The 15,919-nt window shown below is 37.0% G+C and overlaps 1 protein-coding gene across 45 annotated transcripts in view; it reads left to right on the top strand.

The window, feature by feature from the left end:
- Positions 1–15,919, top strand: part of ADD3 (adducin 3) — a 185,873-nt gene that overhangs the window by 91,934 nt on the left and 78,020 nt on the right. For 9 of the 45 annotated variants that reach the window (XM_070633433.1, XM_070633266.1, XM_070633383.1 and 6 more), the window contains exon 2: positions 12,142–12,277. The exons of the other annotated variants lie outside the window; for them this stretch is intronic. The gene's annotated coding sequence lies outside the window, so the exon portion shown is untranslated. The remainder of the gene's footprint in view (positions 1–12,141; positions 12,278–15,919) is intronic. 45 annotated transcript variants of the gene reach the window in all.

Here is a 15,919-nt window from a genome sequence, read left to right as displayed (position 1 = left end):
TACCTAGAATAGGCGAATTCAGAGACAGAAAGTAATAGAGGTTACCAGGGACTGGAGGGAGTAGGGCATAGGAGTTATAATTTAATGTGTATAGAGTTTCTATTTAGGATGATGAAAAGGTTCTGGAAATCACTAGTAGTGATAGTTGCACATAGTTTTACATTCAACATTGTGAATGTACTTAATGTCGCTGAATTGTACTCTTAAGTGGTTAAAATGATTTTACCACAATAAAAATTACTATTTCATATAATCTGATGATCCTGCTTCTGGGAATTTATTTTACAGATAGACTAACAAATATGTGCAAAGAAGTATATACAAAGATAATCAATGCATCATTATAAAAGAAAAAGATTAGGAAAAATCTGAATGCCTGTTATAGAGAATTTTAAAAATAATATCCATAAAATGGGATACTGTGCAACCATTTAAAAATAGGTGGGTCTTTATATTCTGAAATAGAATAGACTCTAAGATATATCATTAAGTGGAACAAAGCAAGCTGTAGAAAGTGTGCATTCTATAATTTTTGTGAAAATGGGCAAGAGGAGATAGAATCACAAGAAAGTGGCAAAAGTAACTTCTTCTAGAAAGTGGTTCAAAGTTGGGACAAAGACTATAACTTCATGTGTAGACTCCTTCGTGTAGTTTAACTGTTTTTGTACCTTTGAATTTTTTACCATGTGCTGATATTACTTATTTTATAAGTAAATTGAAAAAAAGTTTAAAATATGCAAACAATATGCTTTTTTGGGGGGGTGAGGAAGATTGGCCTCGAGCCAACATCTGTGCCAGTCTTCCTCTATCTTGTGTATGGGATGCTGCCACATCATGGCTTGATGAGCAGTGTGTAGATCCACCCCCGAGAACCGAACCTGTGAACCCCAGCTGCCAAAGTGGAGCGTGTGAACCCAACCACTATGCCACTGGGCTGGCCCCAACAATGTGCTTTTATGGAGGAATATGTTATGTGACTTCTTTATCAGCCTGGAAAATGAGTAAGAGGTAGGACCACCTCCCTCTTGAGGAAAACACCAAAGAACTGCTGCTCATAAGATGTCTGCTTCGTTCTAATGGTCTGTGCTACCAAATGTTTAGGGTAAAACATTAGCTTCCTTAGGCAAGTTAAAGTGTAGACCCCTCTTGTGCATGAATATACCCTGTTATTTTGACAAATAACTTACATTAAAAACATCAATAAGTGAGGGGCCGGCCCAGTGGCGCAGTGGTTAAGCTCGCATGTTCCGCTTCTCGGTGGCCTGGGGTTCACCAGTTCGGATACCTGGTGCGGACGTGGCACCGCTTGGCATGCCATGCTGTGGTAGGCGTCCCACATATAAAGTAGAGGAAGATGGGCACGGATGTTAGCTCAGGGCCAGGCCTCCTCAGCAAAAAGAGGATTGGCAGCAGTTAGCTCAGGGCTAATCTTCCTCAAAAACAAAATAAAACAAAACAAAAACATCAATAAGTGAAATGAATAGTTTTCTCTTTAAGTTTATAAACCATTTCAAAGGTTATATATATGTTTGATAGTAAAGAAAGTGACAGTGATACAGATGAAAGGTATTGCGTTAGGGTCCTCCAGAGAAACAGAACCGATGGATTATCTATCTATCTAACTATCTTTCAAGGAGATTTACTATGAGGAATTGGCTCATGGGATTATGGATGCTGAGAATTCCCATGATCTGCCATCTGCAAGCTGGGGACCCAGGAAAACTGGTGGTGTAATTTAGTCTAAATCTGAAGTCCTGAGAACCTTGGGAGCCAAAGATGTAAATCCCACTCCGAGGGCAGGGGATGAAATGAGATGACTGCTCAAACAGTAAGGCGGAAAAAAAAACCCAAAACGAATTCTTCCTTCCTCTATGTTTTGTTCTATTCATGCCTTCAAAGGACTGGATGATGCCCATCCACATTGGGGACAGCAATCTACTTTACTGAGTCTGCCGATTCAAATGCTAATCACATCCAGAAGCATCCTCACAGACACACCCAGAAATAACGTTTAATCTAGGCACTCTGTGGCTCATCAAGTTGACCCACAAAATTAACTGTTACAGGCACTAAGGCCCTTTCAGAGACAAAGTTGCTGGAGAAGTTGGAGTAGAAAAGAGAAATTTCCTTGGAGCTTAAAGTGTTCTTCAAATATAGTGTAACAACCATATTGTAAGGAAGTATGGAATATTCTGTTGAGTTAGTAAATAATAATGAGGCCTTCAGGAATCTATTCTGAGGCGGGAAAAATACCTGGTTTAGAAAATGAAAGAAGCACATGAGAGTAACTATGCAAACACAATAGGAAAGATAGAGCTTTTACTTTTGTTGGTGAGCAAATACAGCTTCCCAGTAGTACAGTAAATACAATCCAGATGGCTGAAAGCAAAAGATCATAGCAGAAAGGGGAAAAATAAAGTCAACAATTTACCACAGTGATCTTTCTACATTTTCACTTTCACTGTAGTAATAGAAAGGATGCTCTTAGATTCACTTTGAAGTAGGTGAATTTAAATAATGCCAGTTTCTGCTTGGGCTTAGTGCGAGTGTTTCTTTTTTGTGGCAAATTATAATGGGATATGAAATAACTTTTTGCTTTTCCATGGGCATTACTGGATGTATCATCTTTTTGGTTATTACTATTAGAAACTATCTGTCAGGATTCTATAAGGTCACTGTTGGGTATTTAGATAGATTTTATGTCGGTGTTTCTAGTAATACTCTATTAGAATCTAGTGCATGTGTTCTAATACCTGACTATTCTTTTTCTATGTATAAACTTAAAGTTTACATCATAAGATGTACTTGAATTATTCATTTGTTTTTATAGCCTGCTTTTTTTGGTTTTGTTTTGTTCTTGGCTTAAAAAAAAAGCACTTAGTAATTGGAAGCTTCATTGACCATCAGCAGTCTAATCTTTACTGGGAACTTAATAGAACCACTGATTCCTTTTCTTTGAGCATTATTGTTTTCATTGATCATAGAAGTAAGAGTGGGTGAGATCCCCCTGGAACAGAAATTTTAAATTCTAATTTATACACTGGTGATGAGACTGTTAAGTTCAACTTTCATGGAAGGCAGTTTGTCGATATTTCTCAGAGGTTAAATGTGCCTACCCCTTGACCCATCAATTACATTTCTAGGTATTTACCTTAAATTTTACTTCCAAAAAATGTGCAAGGTTGTATTTACAGGGTTGTTTGTTATAGCAGAGTTGGGTATGATAAAAAAAAAAACAACCCTGAAAATGGGGGATGACTGTGATATAATCATACACTGCCACCATTGAAGAATGACATCCTTCTATGTATACTGAATTAAATGTTCATTATATACTTGCTAATTTAAAAAAACTAAGGTGTAAAACAATATACATTATGAGTTTTTTTTTAAGTGTGAGTGAGAAATTTTCAAATTTTCAAAGTCTTTATAAATATTTGCAATGTTAATAACTTGTTATTTTTCCTTGAATTTTGTAAATCTAAGAAAAACCCAAATTTAAACTTTCTGTTTATATATGCTGAGAAAATGTGTGAAAGAATACCTGACAAACTGTGATTAAAATTTCCTTTGGGGAATGGTATGTAAATATGAGTATGTATTACTCTTATAATAATGTATTTTCAAAAATTGAGAGTGTAGTATAAAGATTAAGAACTGTAACATTTAGTCATAAAATATTTTAGGGCTATCAGTTAATGGTAATGTTATTTGTGTGTAATGGATGGAACACTGGGTTTAGAGTTAAAAGTCCTAGGTTCATATGCTGGAACTACCCCCCAACTAGCCCCAAGACCTTGGAAGAAAGCAATTTTTAGGAGCCAGTTTTCTCATTCTTAAATGAAACCCATGTAAAGTGTTTAGCATCTAGTAAGTGTCCAATAATGTTATCATAATGCTCAAATCTTCCTTGATGGACATGATGTCAAACTAGAAAAAGTGCCAGAAGGACAAGAAACAGGAATAAGCTATGATGATAAAACATCCACGCAGAGCCAGCCCTGATAGCATAGTGGTTAAAAGTTCGATGCACTCTGCTTCAGTGTCCTGAGTTTGGTTCCCAGGCGAGGAACCACACCCTTTCTCTGTCAGTAGCCATGCTGTGATGGCAGCTCACATAGAACCATTAGAAGTGCTTAAAACCAGAGTATACAACTATGTACTGGGGCTTTGGGGAGACAAAAAGGAGGGAGATTGGCAGTAGGTGTTAGTTGAGGGTGAATCTTTCCCAGGGGGGAAAAAAAATCCAGGCCAGATGTGTTCACAATATTTGATTGAACTGCTTAACTTCTTGCCCAGGTGTTTTGAATTATTTTGGCATTCTGTGGATGTAGAAAATAGTAAATTAATATCGTTACATAGACCACTCAGCTGCTTATCACTATTATCCTTAATTTCAGAAATACTGCATAAAGTACTTATTGAACACTACTTTGCTTTAAAATATAGTCATGCACTGCATAATGATGTTTTGGTCAACAGTAGTCCCATAAGATTGATACTATATAGCCTAGGTGAGTAGTAGGCTGTACCATCTAGGTTTGTGTAAGCACACACTCTGTGATGCAGGCAATGATGAAATTGCCTAATGACACGTTTCTCAGACCATATCCCTGTCATTAAGTGACACATGACCGTGTATTTTGGGTTAAATGCTGAGTACAGTGTTTCATATTTGGCAGGGTCAATCAGAAATCTGGGTTGCCCCCAGGTGTCCATCAGTGGACAAATGGATAAGCAAAATGTGAAATATGTATTCAATGGAAATATTATTCAGCCTTTAAAAGGAAAGAAATTCTGACATCTGCTGCAACATGGATGAAGCTTGAGGACATTATGCTAAGTGAAATAAGTCAGTCACAAAAAGACAAATACTGTATGATTCCACTTACATGAGATTCTACAATTTTGATTACTCTAAGTGACAGAAAGTAGAATGGTGGTTGCCAGGGGCTGGGGGAGGGCAAATGAGAAGTTATTGTTTAATAGGTCTAGAGTTTCAGTTTTACAAGATGAAAAGAGCTATGGAGATGGATGGTGGTGAAACATTATGAATTTATTTAATACCAGTGAACTGTACACTTAAAAGTAGTTAAGATGGTGAATTTTATATGTCTTTTATCACAGTCAAACAAAATTGAAAAAAATGGGTTGCCAAATTTCACAATGTAAGTTATTAGGGTAATTGTATTATCTAAGGTTCAAAGTCTTTATAAATATTTGCAATGTTAATAACTTGTTATTTTTCCTTGAATTTTGTAAATCTAAGAAAAACCCAAATTTAAAAAACTGATAAGCTAAAAGTTTTAAGTGACTGAAGTATGGCAGCTCGCCTGTCTAAGAATAAAGAGGCAGGCATCAGAAGACTTGAATTCCAGTCCTAATTCCATCATTTACTGACTGTGTCATTGATGCGTTTTAGTCTGTGTAATGGAGCCATAATTTTACAGAGTTGTTTTGAGCATAAAATGAAACAATAGAAATGAAAGTGTATTGTAAACTAGAAGTCACTATGCATGTAGGAGCTCACTTCGTCTTTTTTCTAATCTAGCCTTTCTTTGCATAGTATGTTTTATTAGATGACATAAAAGCCCGTCATGGGGGCCGGCCCCATGGCCGAGTGGTTAAGTTCACGCACTCTGCTTCATCGGCCCAGGGTTTCACTAATTCAACTCCTGGGCGCGAACACGGCACCACTCGTCAGGCCATGCTGAGGCGACATCCCACAGGCCACAACTAACTAGAAGGACTCACAACTAAAAATACGCAACTATGTACCAGGGGGCTTTGGGAGAAAAAGGAAAAATAAAATCTTAAAAAAAAGCAAAAGCAAGTCCATCATGCCAATTTTATGAATGGAATGAAATAGTAATGGTAAAATGGAACACTTCTTGTAAATCCATGCTAACCACCATGAAATCTTTTGGCCTAGCTAAACATGCAGACTAATATAGTGCCTATGATAGCATATATGAGCTTATGACCTGAAGACTGTTGAATTGCAAACAGATTTTTCTAAGTTAATAAAGACATTAATCCAAAATCATATCACAGTTCCAGTTGTTCTTAATGAGATGACCAGCTGTGTAACTATCTCCCTCCCTCAGTTCCAAGGTTTAGCCTTGGAGGGGAAGCCTTAATCCTTGAGCTGACATAGTTCACAAAGAGTTCTGATGAGCCTCAAATATATGTAATTTAGTTCCATGAATAAACTGCATACCAGAGTTACTCACTTCCATTTTGTATTTGCAGACTGTTCGTTCCTGGATTGAATGGTATATTTTCTAATCACTTTGTTCCTTTAATGATCAATTTTAGGCCTGTACAGTAATATTTATAAAAAGCAGGAAAGTGCAAGTGAGAACCAGCAAGGATTAAAAAAATTAGCCTTGATCTTGTTTTATATTGGGAATTAAAATTATTTTGAAGGTGACAGCCCAGCTAAAGTTGAGGGTTTTTTCCCCCATCACAAACAATAATAGACATACTTTTTAGAACTAGGAGAATACCTTTCCTTGTGCTTTCAGAAGAAATGGAATATTTTGCAAAATAATTCCAGGATTTGGAGTAGAAAGTGAAAAATTAACTTTGTGGTTTAGAGTGTTAATTTGCTCTGACCAAGAGTTATCAGAAGGGAATGGGAGATGGACAAATCAGAGTTTTCGTCTAGTCAAGACTGAGTTGATTGATAGAAGTATTGAATTTGGAACCACTAGCATAAATTTAAAATCCCAGATGCCTACATCCAGCCCCTATTGAGTGAAACTTGATGAAGTTAGTTTATAGCCCACCTTCCCTCAGAAGTACACTCACCATGCATCTAGAGCAAATAGGGAACTCTCTCAATTGATCTTATGCAGCCCCCAAAGGGACTATTTGGACAGTGGCTGTGTTAGGGGGAGGATGACATTATAATTAGATTATTTTGGTTCTTTCCAGACCCATGTCTTTATTAGAAAGTTGTTTGGATTCCTGTGGTCAGTGGTATAAGGAAACACTAGGTTATTAACAGTTTCCAATGATTTCCTCAAGAGTTCCTTTGCTTGCAAAATCTTTTGATGGCTTTGTTGATAAGGGGTGGGGTAAGGGTAGTGACTCAGTGACATAGATTCTTAGGAAATCTGTGATACTCGCATGTTCTTCCCTCACACCCCCAATTCTCCCCTTCTATGCCCCATTCCACCTCACACTTCTCTAACTGGATACTATGTGGCAGTTAACTTTTCTCTGTATTGAATATATTGCAGGGCTGTTACGTATCCAAAAATAACTGCTGGTAATTTTCCCTAATAGTTGCTTTGGAAAATTCTCCTTCCTTTGAAAAGATGCAGGGAAACATTTTTACTTAACCAGGAGGTGTTTTTGCTTTTCACCACTAGGTCTTTTTTCACTCTGTTCATAGATTAGAGACAGATGTCTTAAACTTGCAAAATATTGTTATTTTTTAATTGTGGACTATACTTTTACCAAGCACATTTTTGGGACATACTATTGGAACATGCTTAAAGCATTTAGGATATTCACTTTGAAGAGAAAAGATGCATACTAAAAACTTATTATGGTGGATATTACAACACATGATATAGATACTGAGAAATACTTGTGACTCATCTGTGAGATGAAAATAATCAGGAAGAGATCAGTGACATGCCTGAAAGATTTGGCCATAAAATCTGATGGCAGAAGGTTTTGGATCTGGTGAACTGGAAGAGCACAAGGGTTTGTAAACTAGGGAATGGCAAACTTTCTAGATGCAACTTTTAAGATAGCATCAAGTATATTATCTAGAAGATCTGTGCAGGTCCAGAATGGGAACTCTTTAGAATTTTGTAAATCAACTTTTAACTTTTTTTGATGAAGAAGATTGGCCCTGAGCCGACATGCGTTGCCAGTCTTCCTATTTTTGCTTGAGGAAGATTGTCCCTGAGCTAACATCTGTGCCAGTCTTCCTCTGCAGCATGGCTTAATGAGCAGTGCGTAGGTCTGTGCTGGGGAGCCAAACCTGCGAATCCCGGACCGCTGAAGCAGAGCATGCGAACTCAACCACTATGCCACTGGGCTGACCCCTCAACCTTTAATTTTTAATGAGATATTTAAATGCAGGGAATGCCCTTTCATGGGGAAAAATTTAATTGTTCTGTTTTGCTCTTACCAGCTGATTTAAGTTGCTTTTTAAATAAACTGATATAGAAATATAGAATTTAAAGGGACTATATTTTCCTTTATAAAGGACTTTAATTTTGCTTGTTTTTGGCTTTTGTTCCCTTTAATTCTACAACATAACTAATAATACCTACCTTCAGATTGGGGCGTCTCCTAATGATTTTGCTGGTTTTCTTCTCATTGAGAACCAAAGCATCTTGATTTTGGATTATTTGATTTTTCCCAAACGTATACTTGAAGTAATGGCACCTAACGCCTTCTTGCTAATTTGAGCTCCAGTGTGACTTTTTGGACCTAAGATTTAAAAAGTAATACAATAAGCAGAATTTTTTTCCCAAAGATTTTATTTTATTTTTTTCCTTTTTCTCCCCAAAGCCCCCCGGTACATAGTTGTGTATTCTTCGTTGTGGGTCCTTCTAGTTGTGGCATGTGGGACGCTGCCTCAGCGTGGTTTGATGAGCAGTGCCATGTCCGCGCCCAGGATTCGAACCAACGAAACACTGGGCTGCCTGCAGCAGAGCGCGCAAACTTAACCACTCCGCCATGGGGCCAGCCCCAGTAAGCAGAATTTTTTAAAACAAACTTGTGCTATGATTATCGTATTATAGAAGCACCCCTATATGCTTCATTTGCTGACACATGACTTTTCTCTTCCCACTTTGTGTATTCCAAATGCCCAAGCAGGAGGCAGAAATGGCACGCTTGATAATCTCCTCTGCAGGGATGATATTTTGACTAGGGCAAGGGATGGGGTAGGTGCCATTGGGGCTTGTAAGTAGATCTCACCTTCCCACTGAGAAAATGGTCTTGTACCCCAAGTGAGCCTTCTTACTTTGGATTAGTAGGCTTGGGAGAGCATGGAGGAATCTATTTCTAGGGATTCTTTATTTTTATCCTCCCTTTCTTCAGAGACCCAAAGTTGAGAACCAGTGTCTCGTTCACTAATACTCGAATATGACTGTTCTTTGGAATCATCTAGGAACCTTAAAAAAATACCGATGTCTGAGTCTTCAAGATTCTGATTTAAATGGTATGAGGTACCTGGGTATTGGGATTTTTTTAAGCTCCTAATATGATTCTGTTTTGCAGTAAAGTTTGAAAACCACTACTCTCGTCAGTAAAACAAAACTAGGCAAAGCTGTTTTTAAAATATATCCTTTGCAATTGTGAATAATGTAAGCTCCTTCAGGACAGGAAGCTTGTTCTCTACTATGTCCCCAACATGTAAACTGGTATCTAGTACATGGTAGACACTCAGAGAATACTTTTTGTTGAATGAACGAATGTGCTTGTTAAGAGTCAATATAGTTTATTTAAAGAATAAACCATTCAAGCATCAATTCTTTGAAATAATCTAGACTATAAGAACTAGTGATAAGTTAGTGATGAGACATGGATCCTTTTTGGGTGTATGTGGAAGAAAAACTGAAACTAGATATTCATGAAAAATATATATCGATAAAAATCCTTTCAAGAATATAAAGTGCAAATATGTTCTTATCATTCCCCTTAAGTGTATCTTCACTTGAGATAACCCACTGGGACAGAATGATTATCCCACTGAGGCTAATTCCTACCATGAAACATTTCCTTGACTTAGTTATTTTCTCTTCTGTCTTGAAAAAGATTTTTCTGCTTGCTGTATGCATGGACTTTGCTTTTTCCTTTGTATGGGGGGGGGCGGCGGTGTGTGTGTGTTTTAAATAAAGGCAGTGCTCTGTCTCCTTCCTTCAGGAAACACCTTTTTTCTGTGTGATGCAGTCAGTTTTTGTCATTTCCACTCATGTGAACTAAGAAGTCATCCTTTTCCTGTGAAAAGGAAATTTCCCAGCTGTTCATAAATTGTGGAGCCTGCTGTGGGAGAGGGCAAAATCTCGGAAAGAGTTGTTTCTCTCTCTTCCATGTGTCCTTTTATTGCTTTTTCCGTACAGCTGATCTTTTCATTTCTAATGTATATTGACAAGATGGTGACTTTCTGTTTGAGAGTTAGCTCTGTTTTTGTGTATCAGACCCATGGTGATAGTACTTTGTGAGGACTGTGGCAACACTGCTGTGCTTTCCTTCGATTGATTTAAAAGGTAAGCTAGGAAAATCGAGAGATTGAAAGGGTACTATTGTGAAAGTAATTCTATAGTGTTTTCTTGGTTAGAATGCTCACCACTTCCTCTCTTCTCTAAACACACCCATTTGAGCATATCACTATTTTCTTTGTTTTGAGCCTCTCTTATTTATGTATGTAGAACTACCCTTTGGAAGCTGTTGATTCACCTGAGCACCTCTAATCAGTGTCTAAGTGTCAAGCTTCAGTATCAAAAACCCATTCTAAAGTGCAGCTATAGGAAGGATCTGCCACACTACTGTTAAATTATCATTGGTCCCAAATATACCATTGCTTTTGCTCATGGTGCTCCTAGTGCTTAGAACACTCTCTGCTTTTTGCTTGGCTCTTATCCTTTTAAGTTATAATTTATAAATCATTTCTAAGTCACATATTAGCTCCATTATGAAATGCTCCCTTTCTACCTCCATTGCCTTGGGCCTGGGTTAGGTGGCTTGGTTGTGAGCTCACATACTATCCTGCAAAGTATATAAAAGGAAATTCTATTTTTTTAGTTACATTTTGGTGCCATGGAAACAACTTTCAGAAATGGGAAACTAAAGATCATCCATACAAGTATGAATTCCTTAAGAGCCAAGGCTGGTTTTGTCATTCTTGCTACAACCTGTTTCTTCTGAAGAGTACAACCAACACAGGTTTTTTATTTGGGGACATTAAGATTAAAGGTTATTCTCTGGACTCTCAAAAATACTTGTCATCCATAGGCTTACTGACACTTCAAGGCTCTTTGAATATGGGTGTATTATAAAGGCCTGGTCAAAGGGTTAGTTTGTGCTGGAAATGTGAAGTGAAGGGAATAAAATTGGGGCTTGGGAACATTTATATTTTTTAGATAGTTACTTCCTGTTCGGTTAAGGATAGTCCTGTAACTTTGCTGTTAGCTGAGGAGATAGTCCTGTAAGCTTGACAGATCACAGCTGTATCCTATACTTTGTGTGAAAATGTATTTGCTTTTCCTCTTGTTCATTTAATTTTCCTAATTTCCTAATATATTAAAGTTTATTTCAGTGTTTCATGGAGCAAGATGTTGGCTATTTGCCCAGATGAGAATATGAACAATGGTTAAATACAGGTTATAGGCAGAGAGTGAATTAAATGTCGGGTATGTGGGCTGCAAAAACTGAATGACAAGGAGAAACCCCCTCTGAATAAATTTTTAAAAGAAGGTCCCAAGAACATTTGGACGTTTTAAACTAGTGCTATAATTGAAGCAGTTCTGTTTCTTTTATAAACCACACAGTTCCTTTACAAAGAAACAAATATGTGCTCTGTAGTCGAACTGTTCTAGCATTTTATTCTCTCTCAAAGCTTTAGAACAACCTCAGGGTGTTGTTGCTTTCATCTTACCATCCTAAACATCTTTAACTGCCACTGGAACAATATTAATTACCCGAGCTCCTTCTTTCCTGGGGATTTTATACTCGGATGTCTGTTTAAGTCTAATATACTAGTAGGTTGCTCATATCAGCTCAAATTCATTTCTTGACATTGGACAGATAGCTTGGAAATGTTTTTCAGTATCTCATCTCAGTTGAGGTGGAATGTTTCATTGATGATACAGAGAAATGACAATTAACATGTTCCGTAGGAGAGAGGATTCCAACGTAAGCATTTTTTCCTGAGCGGCAACTTTAGCTTTGATAGAATGGAAAGGGTACTGGCCTGAAGTCAGGAGATAAGTATTCTATGTGACCTTAGGTAGTGGCCTTAGGCACCTCTGAATTCTCACAAGTGAAGAGAATTTGACTATATAACCCTTAAGGTTCTTTCAGCTGTATTTGACATTCACAGAGCCTGAACTCTCTGCTAGGACAAAATACAGTTGTGTCTCTCACTATATTAGTGTCCATTATTTCCAGAGACTCACTATACAATATGAAAGGTGAAAAGAAGGTAAGCCAGCTGAGCTGTTTGATTTAGAAGGATGAAGCCACAGTGTTCCAGATGGCGAGCCTCCTCCAGCAGAGCCACAAACTACAGCCAAAGTAGATGCAGGTAATGCTATGGCCTCCTGATAGTGTAAGTAGTAGACAGAGGCTTATGGATTGACTTATTCAATGACACTCACATTGTATTTTTCTTTGACTGCTAGTTGGTCTTGGGGAAGCCTAAGTGAGAGGATTGACCAGAGTCAAGCCTTCCTTTGGGAACATAGAACAAGAGCATCTTCAAAAAGTATTTTTGTAAGGGGTGAAGCAAATTGGTACTGTACTTCACACAAGGTAAACTCTTCCTAGAGTTCACGTGAATGCTGAAATAGCAGGTGAAATCCAGGTGCTTGTAGAGGAATGAGGAATATCCATTTGCATGGAGACCTACCATAACAAATGGACTGGCTAATGAAGGATTAACTATTTGCTTTTTCTTTTGTGTTGCTTTGTTGTCTTTATCTGCATAGTATAATCATCCATGTAAATTTTTAGTCTGAGATACATTCTTCAGTAGACTCATCATAAAGTGTTAGCATTGTATGAAATCTTCAAGGGCATCTAGTTCAGTGCCCTCATTTGCAGTTGGAGAAATGAAAGCCTAGAGTGAGTGAGTAACTTGGTCAAAATCATGCTGTGACTTAGAATCAGAGTTAGAACTTGAAGTAGAACCCAGTTCTGCTTACTCCTGGATTTTTACTATTGAGAATACAAACCTATCCTTTATATATTTGAAAGTATGAAGTGTACCCACAAAAATTTTCAAAGTGATAAGCAATTTTAGTAAGTTAGCAAATAAGACTAAATCTTCCTTTTGTTTTTTCTAGGAATCCTCCCCCCAAGACTTTGCTCTTCAGTAACATCAGAAAGTAGCATTCTCCCAACAGATAGATTTCTATATCACACCATCAGATTCTTGTACTGTGAGCTAAAACAGTGTTAGGCAAAAGTAGGATAACATGAATGTAAAGTTTCTGTACAGTAAAAATCCGGAAAATTATCTTATGACAGGGCAAGGTTGTATAACACTGAAATGTGTTGGTTTTGAACAGAGATTTCAGGATCTTAACCCAGCAGAGAGAATGTGATAAAAGAAAAAAAAGAATTCCTGATTATTTGCTGTGCATTAGTGATTACATGCAGTTTTTTGTTTTCATTTTACATAATTATTTAGTTTTGAACAATGTCTTAACTTTTTTAATGACTATGAGGCCTAATTTATATTTAAATGTTTTGTGAACATGTTAGGAATGTTTCTAATCACTGAAAACTGGTATCAGGTTCTGAAGATGGGAGAAGCTGTTGAATACATTCAAACAATGGAATGTAATAATACTATAATATTGCTGTTGGCCACAATGATTGAACATTGTGAGAATTTCACATTGTACTGTACATTGCAATCCATTCCTTGTATTGTTAATGTGGAGAAGTGGTGTATGTAGTATGCTGATTTCAGACATGAATTTTCTTAATTTATTATCCCTCCATGCTGAGTAACTAAAATTATATGGATTACTTTGTTCTTATTTTTATAGGAAATATACAATTTAACATGTAAGAGAGCTTGAATTACTTTTTATAAGAGTTTAGATTAGGAAAATACTTTGGTTTTGTGAGAAAGAGGATTTAAGACTGTTTCTGGAGAGCTAATCTAACCAACAGAAAAGATGGCATCAAGTTATAAGCTCTTGCTACAGAAAGAGGGGAAGCTTTTCTCTCTATATTAAATTATCTTAATTTTAATGTTTTTAGATAAACCTTTAAATATACGTACCTATAGAAATAAACATACCTATAGAAGAGTGTGCAAATCATAAGGTACAGCTTGATAAATATGTACCAAGTGAACACTCTGTGTAGCCCCACCTAGATCATGAAGTGGAACGCGGGAAACACCCTGATGCGTCTTCTCAGGCATTGCTGCCTCCCCACAAGGTAGCCACAATCCTGACACATCATAGGTTAGTGTTGCCTGCTTCTGAGTTTTTTATAAATGGAATCGTTCAATACCTACTATTCTCTATCTGGCTTCTTTTGCTTAACATTTTTTCTGTGAAATTCATCCATGTTGTTTCATCTGCAATAGTTCATTCTCATTTATTGTGTGTATTCCATTTTATGAACATACAATAATCTGTCCATTTTGTTGATGGACATTCAGATTATTTCTGGTTTGAGGCTATTGAAAAGAATTCTTCCATGAACATCTTTGTGTATGTTTTTGGTGTTCGTATGTATGTCTTTCTGTTGGGTGTATTCCTGGGAGAGGAGTAGCTAGATTACAGGGCACGTGTGTGTCCAGCTTTTGTAGATAATGCCAAACAGTTTTCCAAAATATTTGTACTAATTGACACCAGGACTCATAGTGTTTAAGAGTTCCAGATGTTCCACGTCCTTGCCAAAACTTGATATTAACAGTTTTTTGTTTTTGTTTTCGTTTTAACTATACTGGTGGGTAGATAGCAGTATCTCAGTGTGGTTTTAATTTGTATTCCCCTGATGACTGATGGTGATGGGCACTGCTTCATGTATTTATTGGTCGTTTGGATATTCCCTTTTGTGAAGTGCCTGTTCAGATCTTTTACTAATAGGCAAAATTAAGTGACTTTTTAAAAAATTGTTTGGGGTCCTTTTAAAAATATATTCTAGGGCCTGGCCTGGTGGTGCAGCAGTTAAGTTCGCACGTTCCTCTTTGGTGGCCTGGGGTTTGCTGGTTTGGATCCTGGGTGTGGACCTACATACCGCTTGTCAAGCCACGCTGTAGCAGGCATCCCACATATAAAAAGTAGAGGAAGATGGGCACGGATGTTAGCTCAGGGCCAATCTTCCTCAGGGGGAGAAAAAATAAAGAGGGGGATTGGTGGATGTTAGCTCAGGGCTAATCTTCCACAAAAAATGAAAATAAAAATATATTCTGGATATCTTTTATCGGATTAAAGTTTTATCAGTCTAAAGTTAATAGCTCACTCTCTTCTGAACAATGCAAGGATCTTAAAACACTGTAACTTATTTTCTATTCCCATCTTATATTATTGACCAGGATTTTAGTTCCGCCTTGTTTTACACCCCCTACAATTGTTATTGCTATTATTGTTTCATTTAGTGTTTTAAAAATTACTCACTTGTTTACCACTTTCTTAACTCACTCTTCTGTCTCAATTCTTCCTTCCAGTTTTAATTTCTTTCTGAATTTCATCCTTTGAATGTTCCTTTAATGAGTTTGTAGAACTTTTTAGTGAGACATGTTTTATTTTACTTACTCTTGAAAGATAGTTTTGTTTGATATACAATTCTAAGCTGACAGTTTGAAGATAACTGCACTTTGAAAAAAGTCATATGTCTTATGACTTTTATTTTTTGTTTTGATGTCTACTGCAAATCTAATTGTCAGAGACGAATCACCTATAAAGAATTGGACAGCTCTGGAAAATTTCTAGTCACGATGGCCTCAAATATGCCCTCTCCCCCATTCCTTCTATTTCCTCTTTAGGAACTGGAGTATGTTAGACTTCTTTACTTTCCATGTCTCTTAGCCTCTCTTACGTGTTGCATTTCTTTCTCTCTCTCTGTTTCATTCTGGCTAGTTTCTTCAAATCTATATTCCAATTTATTCTCTTTCCACTGGGTCCAGTCTACTGTTTAATTCATTCGTTAAGTTTTTTCAACTATTGTATTGAGTAGTTTTTCAAATTTATTGGTCTTTCTT

This window comes from Equus przewalskii, chromosome 1, assembly GCF_037783145.1.
Source record: "Equus przewalskii isolate Varuska chromosome 1, EquPr2, whole genome shotgun sequence".
NCBI lineage: Eukaryota > Metazoa > Chordata > Mammalia > Perissodactyla > Equidae > Equus > Equus przewalskii.
The sequence above is the reverse complement of the archived record's forward strand: the minus strand, read 5'-3'. Positions and strand labels throughout refer to the sequence as shown.